This window comes from Nansenia antarctica, assembly GCF_963989245.1.
Source record: "Nansenia antarctica genome assembly, chromosome: 7".
NCBI classification, from domain to species: Eukaryota; Metazoa; Chordata; class Actinopteri; order Argentiniformes; family Microstomatidae; genus Nansenia; species Nansenia antarctica.
In genome coordinates, this window is record NC_137677.1 from 55,805,448 (window position 1) to 55,812,389 (window position 6,942).

A 6,942-nucleotide genomic window follows, 5' to 3' on the forward strand; every position below is an offset into this window, starting at 1 on the left:
CCTATTAGACTTATTTCCGATAACTAATTCATAATGTTGCGAGACATATTTATGAGTTTTGAATTGTAGTGTTGTAGCTACTGTATCTACAAGCATTAGCTTGTTGAAACATCAGAGTGCTTTAGCTCATTAAAAGAACACATTTGAAAACCTGTTAGAGGGTTTAAACCTGTTGAAAGCCGGTTATGTCTCCCAGAGGACTATCCTGCTATACTATATATCATGTGGCCATGCCCATTGTGGTTTCTCTCTCTAGTCCTATTTGATCAAAGTGGCATGCTCAATAACAAACATCCGTCTTTGCTCATGTACATTATCATTTTTTAATTGTGTTCAAGTATACAGTATTTAATTAATAACTTGAGGCTTATCATACATTATAGTTTCGTAACCCTACATTGGATCCTACATTGTGCTCATCCAATAAGTATATTATTTATTATTTATTATAGTATATTATTATATTATTATGCATATGCATAATTAAAAACATACTTTTAGCCTATGGTAATTCCAAAATGCATCCCTATCTGTAGCCACAGCTAAACCTAAAACATATATACAGTACATTCAAAGAATGTTGTTATTGGAGAGAAAATGCATAGAAAATGCATATGGCATAAACTGGACTGGTCTTGCCTGCTGGTGACTACAGAACATAATAAGGCAGCATTTCACACCATGGGACACAATTAGACATAACTCCCTCTGCTTCGTTACTCTGGGGATCCCAGCTAACCTGGCTGAAATTAATATTATGAGCTCAACTTCTCATGACTGTGTGTGTGTGTGTGTGTGTGTGTGTGTGTGTGTGTGTGTGTGTGTGTGTGTGTGTGTGTATGAGTGTGTGTGTGTGTGTGTGTGTGTGTGTGTGTGTGTGTGTGTGTGTGTGTGTGTGTATGGGAGTGTGAGGAAGGAGGAGGATCCTCAATATGCCTATCAGTTTCCCTATCCAGTCATAGTCCATTTACCCTTCTGATAGACATGTGGCCATGCTGGGGAAGGGTGGGGGAGGGGAAGGGGAAGGGAGGGGAGGGGAGGGGAGGGGAGGGGAGGGGAGGGCAAGGCAGGGCAGGGCAGGGCGACCACCCCCTAGCAGAGAGCACTCTGGGAGGCAGCGGAGGTCTGAGTGATGACGAACCAGCTGATCAGTCACACAGATGAGATGTGATGTCAGGTTGCCAGGCAACAGACGAGGAGAATCTGCAGCATCACTCCTCATTTAAATCATGGCTCTCCAACACAAGAGCTCCCCAGCCATGCCAAGGTTGCCATGAGGGGGGCTGTCTGCTCTTTTAGTCACTGGTTGGGTTAAATAACACACACACATCATGGCCTATTATTCTAATATTGTGGATGGATTCTGGACCAAGCAGTTTTAACAAAAAGGACAAACGACAGCAAAGCCTATGCAGTACATAGATAAATCAACAAATAATTCCATGACTGTTTACAGTGAGAACATAAAGCTGCTAATAGGTGTTCACCCAAAGATACATTTGAGAGTATTAGTAAAGCTTACAATGTTTTCTTATGACAACAGCACTTTGATTGGGTGTGGTGCAGCAGGCTGATAATCACATCATTCAATCAATGTGAATGGCAGGACTAATCAGCACATTGAGTTCAGTCTTCTGTTTTGTTGTCCTCAAGATTGAGGAGTTGAAGGTAAAAGCCAGTGGTTGGGCTTTGATTAATAATTAATCAAACGTTCCACCCACTCAAGATGTTAATAGCTTCTAACAGAACGGCTTCAGCGGAACCACAAGAAACACCTTATATCATCCCCACCAACAGCTGTTATCATTTATAACTCACTAAAATATATCGGCTCTTATTCTGTATCCGCAAAGATTGATTGATTGATTGATTGATTGAAAACTTTATTAGAAGATTTGCAGAAGTAGGTACATGAAAGTACATATTACATACAAGGTCAACTAACAGGATAAAAACCCAAGAAAGCCACTGGCTTATTTCAATTGGGGTCCTTGATTCTCAATTCATCGTTACATGTAAGACAGACAAAAAAGCTAGTACTATCTACAAGATAATACAGACAAATAACTATTACTATCTACAAGATAAACACACATCCATCATGGGAAGAACAATACAACAAAACATAAGGTATGTACAGCGGGTAGGACAGGTGGGGACATACACCACAGGTGGGGGCGGGGGACAAAACACAAAGTATGTACAGTGGGTAGTTCGGGTCTTTTAATCTGATTTTTGATTTAGAGGGTCCAGTTACGGATTGCAGCCTCCTGTAAATGTTTTTTGAGAGTGGTTTTGAAGGTGGGCAGTGTTTTGCACTCCTTTAAGATTATAGGAAGGGCGTTCCACATTTTTACTGCATAGTTTGCAAACGAGTTTAACCCCTTGTTTGTGGTGCAACGCGGTTGAACGTGGTTCGTGGAGCTTCCTCTGGTGTTGTATGTGTGGACGTTGTTCACTTTTTGGAAGTATGTTGACAGGTACTTGGGTGTCTTTGTGGTGTAGCGTATCTTGAAGACCAGGCCCAGTGCAAGCTGCTGCACTCTGTCAACTACTCGTAGCCAATCAAGGCTCAAAAAATGAGCAGCGGTTAGATGTGTCCTAGGGTTGAGGCCTAGCAGAAGCCTAACCAGTTTATTTTGGGCTGTCTGGAGTCTTGTTTTATGGGCCTTTGTGGTTCTATAGTACCATGATGTTACGGCATAGTCGAAGTGACATTGAATGAGAGCTCCTGTTAGGGTCCTCAGTGTGTCCTCAGATCCTTTCACTGAGACCTCTATCAGAAACACATGCTTCGATGTCAAATCCTAATGTCCATGATCCATGACCAAATGTCTTTTAAATAGGCCAGTGTGGAAATTCTGTTACCACATAGCATTAGGAGAATGTAATATGATTCAAGCTAATGTAGTTAGACAGGACATGAGCCACGAGTCTGTGACATTTTTCTCTCTACAACCTCCCCCAAGAGAAAAGAGAAACTTTTCTCCAATCAAACAAACTCCTGCATTCTATTCTGCAAAGACGAACCATTTACAGTTGAGTGCTCATTACATTTGGCACATGAAATGGACACTTATATGAAGTCCTTTCCGGATTCTGAAGTGGGGGACTAAATGCTGATTGTGGTTTGGGCGTTAGGAGCATGGTAAAAGTCATAAAGATGGTGACTGGAAAAGCTTTATGGCTAATGCGTTTGCAATTATCTTTGCGGTTGCTCACTTGAGACAGGTCCTTTCCAATAAGTGATCCCCTTCTTACTCTTAAATAAATGATATTGTTTAGGATGAGCATGAACACACTGCTTACTGTAAATGAGTGTCCATATTCTGCGAAATACACAGAAAACAGAAACGGAAAAATTGCACACGGGCTCCATGAGACATCGTTGAATAATTTAGCTCCTCTGGCAAGGAGGTTGGCACACTGAGGCACACTGATGAGTTCCTGGTGACTGGGTAAGAATTCAGATGTAGGGATATGAGGGGAAGACATTGTTGTAACAAAAGATGTTCCTCAGACTGGATCTTTCAGTATTTAAAAGGATTCCTGGACTGGTATATTTGTGGTTATATTTGCGGGGGGGGGGGGGAGGGGGGGGAGAGATGGCTATGGGTAGGGGAGGCTGTAGGCATGGGAGAACAGGTAGGTTTTGAGGTGGGATTTAAAAGTGAGGAGTGAGGGTGAGTCACTGAGTGGTTGAGGGAGAGAGTTCCAGAGGCGGGGTGCAGCTCGTGAAAAGGCACGGTGACCGAAGCCTTTGAGTTTTGAGCGTGGGACAGTGAGGGGAACAATGGATGAGGATCGGAGGGTACGGGTAGGTACAGTTGGGAGTTCTTTGGTGACAGTTGGGAGGTCTTTGGTGACAGTTGGGAGGTCTTTGGTGACAGTTGGGAGGTCTTTGGTGACAGTTGGGGGGGTCTTTGGTGACAGTTGGGAGTTATTTGGTGGAGTAGAATTGTTAATTGAAACTCTGACTCAACCTTCTAGAATTCAGAATGAGATCATTGTATCAACCAAATCAATGTTAATTTGTCCACATTCCCAGCGTACTAAAATGCATATGTTGCAGACTTCATTCTGCTCCTAGACATCAGGCTGCACACCATGGGGTGGGGGTGTTTGATCTTGAGGAGTGAGTTTACCATCTACAACTTGGTTAGACTCAGCCCTCTAAACTCACAACACCAGAGCAATCCCAGCCATTGTTAGCTGAGCCCAACTGCGTATCCGGATCACAGACATCAATAAAATACCGTACACGTCAAGTTGTTGCGAACACTAGACAGCAAATAGACTTGCTTTGACCGAGCCTCGAACTTGGGACCTCTGGCTTGCCAACACACATGACGGTCTCCTATAACACCCGATGTTAACCACCTAAGCTATCAAAAAGCTTGTTATTCGAGTATTTGAGGAACTTGAGGAGTGAGTTTACGATCTCTACTTGGTTACACAAAGCAGTGAGAGTGAAGCGGGAGCCGAGTAGAACACACTAGTTGGCATTAGCTGGCTGTAGAGACAGGGGTTCTCTGCCACTCCCAGGCAACACCTGCTCCTCACCAGCCCCCCAGAAGAACCAGACCAGACAAACCTGAGCTCTCACTGGGGGAGCAGTAAACGACTACTGTAGATGGGATGAACCGTATCAACCAGAATGCTGTCCTATAAGTGGGTGTCATTATCTTTCAACATGAGGGAATTCATTAAAACGTATTTCACCTGAATGGTACATACAATACTGTAAAGGGAAATAAAGAAAGATAAAATGTACCTAAAAAGGGATGTTGTATAAAATATATTTTTATATGATTTTCCTGTCAAGAACATTACATCATATAGAGGAAGCTCTACGATATGATTGGGGAATTTATAATAACAAGTGGCATGTCACACAAAGACAGGTACAATATATTCAGACATCGGCAATCAGTTCAACATGAAAGGGTCTTCCAGCACAATATAATGTGTTCATTATGTTGTCCCCCATGTATTGTTAATAAAATAGTACTGTATTCTGATGAGAGGCATGTTAAAGCAATACCATCTTTAAATGCTGAACTATGTAATGTACACATGAACACTTGAGAAAATTGTAGCTGACATACTGCAGATAGACAAGGAATTAAGGGAAGAGAAACATGTTTCTCCTCCAGAAAAATTACACCGCGGAAATGCCACAAAAACTGGATGAAGATTAATTTGACCAGTTTGCATGATGACCTACTGTATCTAGTGAATATGAAATACAGAGTAATGTCTGAGATAGACATAAAATAAATGTGTATGAATAATGCTTACAGTATGTACTCAATTAATCATCCACAATAAAGTGCAGTATTCTACAGTATGTTATAATCCATACTGTAACTAACTGGTCAATACTTTGCAAACATGCCCACATTTTAGCATGTGCCACAATGGAAACTAGGACAACAGTGTACTTGTGTAAATTGATTATGCTGATTTATGGCTTGCAGTCAAATATGGCATTCAAAGAATAAGTGCAATGGAATAAATGAATATGTTACAGACATACCTGAGGTACATAGTGGTAGTGTTTATTCTTTTGGCTTTTCAGTGAGATGGGTTATAGCAATATCTTGCATGCAGTTTACTCATACTCTACAAGCATAATGCATATAAAAGATGAGATCTAATAAATGTTATATAATCCAAACATTCATTGTGTATAAATGTATAATATACAATACATGTAATAGTTTTTATTACATGCAAAATATACTTATATAAATGTATACTTCATACCATAACATTGTAACACATACCATGGACTTCTAATACAGAGGGAACAGCTGACAAAAGTAATATCCTGAAGTTCAGTAACTATAAAAATGTAAACAAATGTAGGAAACAACCAAGGACTTGGTGCTGTTACACTATCCTTGATCATATTCAGAATTGTCTGATCCATAATTCCCATCTTAGATATTTATTCTGATAAAGCATGTGAGGCAAACTGTGACCACAGTTTTCAAATTACACAAAAATATGCAAGAACCAAAGGAGAGATTCACTTCCCCTTCACTAGATCACGTGGGGAGCTTCTGAATGAAAAGTGCAGTGAAGCAGGGATAACCAAAGTGGTGCAGACAGTGCGGCAATATCTTAAAGAAAATGTGAATATTGCGGTGGAAAGGTGGAATATTACAAAGATTATTATATTACAGTTCTTTAGACATTGAGAGAAATGTAAGGTCTTGTCACAGCTCAAGCTGGATGCATCATACTCTGGTCTGTCTGCACATACAGAGAAGAACATGTAGAATATATCACATAATAACAATTAACAGTTTAATATATTCCATTACACATAAAATATCACATAATATATCAAATATATTTGTATATTTCATATATTATAGAATATGTACATACAGGTACATTAATAACTATGGAAAAACCATTTCGGAGTCATTTGTGTTTAGTAAATGATTGAGTTGTTTGATAGCACTGACCAATGATCTTGCAGTACAAAAAAACACAAAGTACACAGAATGTACTAATAAAGTATACAAGGTTTCACCTGTAGGAGGTTTGTAGGCTACATTAGCAGAATTACATCTGAGTTACACTGTGAGGAGGATAATGAGTTCTACCATTCACCGTAGTAAAGATAACTAAATACAACTCAGACAATACTGCCTGTGGGGTACCAGCCAAATAAATCAACAGATTATGAAAACACAACTCAGTGCATCAGCCGTTAGGGAAATTAAAGATAACTGCGTGTTGTACAGTACAATAATATTATGTAAGGTGTACAGTATGTATGTAAGGCTATGTGTATATGAGGTCATTGTTCTAGAACGGATGTCACATAACAGTTGTAGGTCATGGTGTTTGGACTGCATGCTCAGGAGGAATGTTCTGTTGTTGGTTTGTAATGGAGTGAGTAAACACTCATGTTATGGATGACTT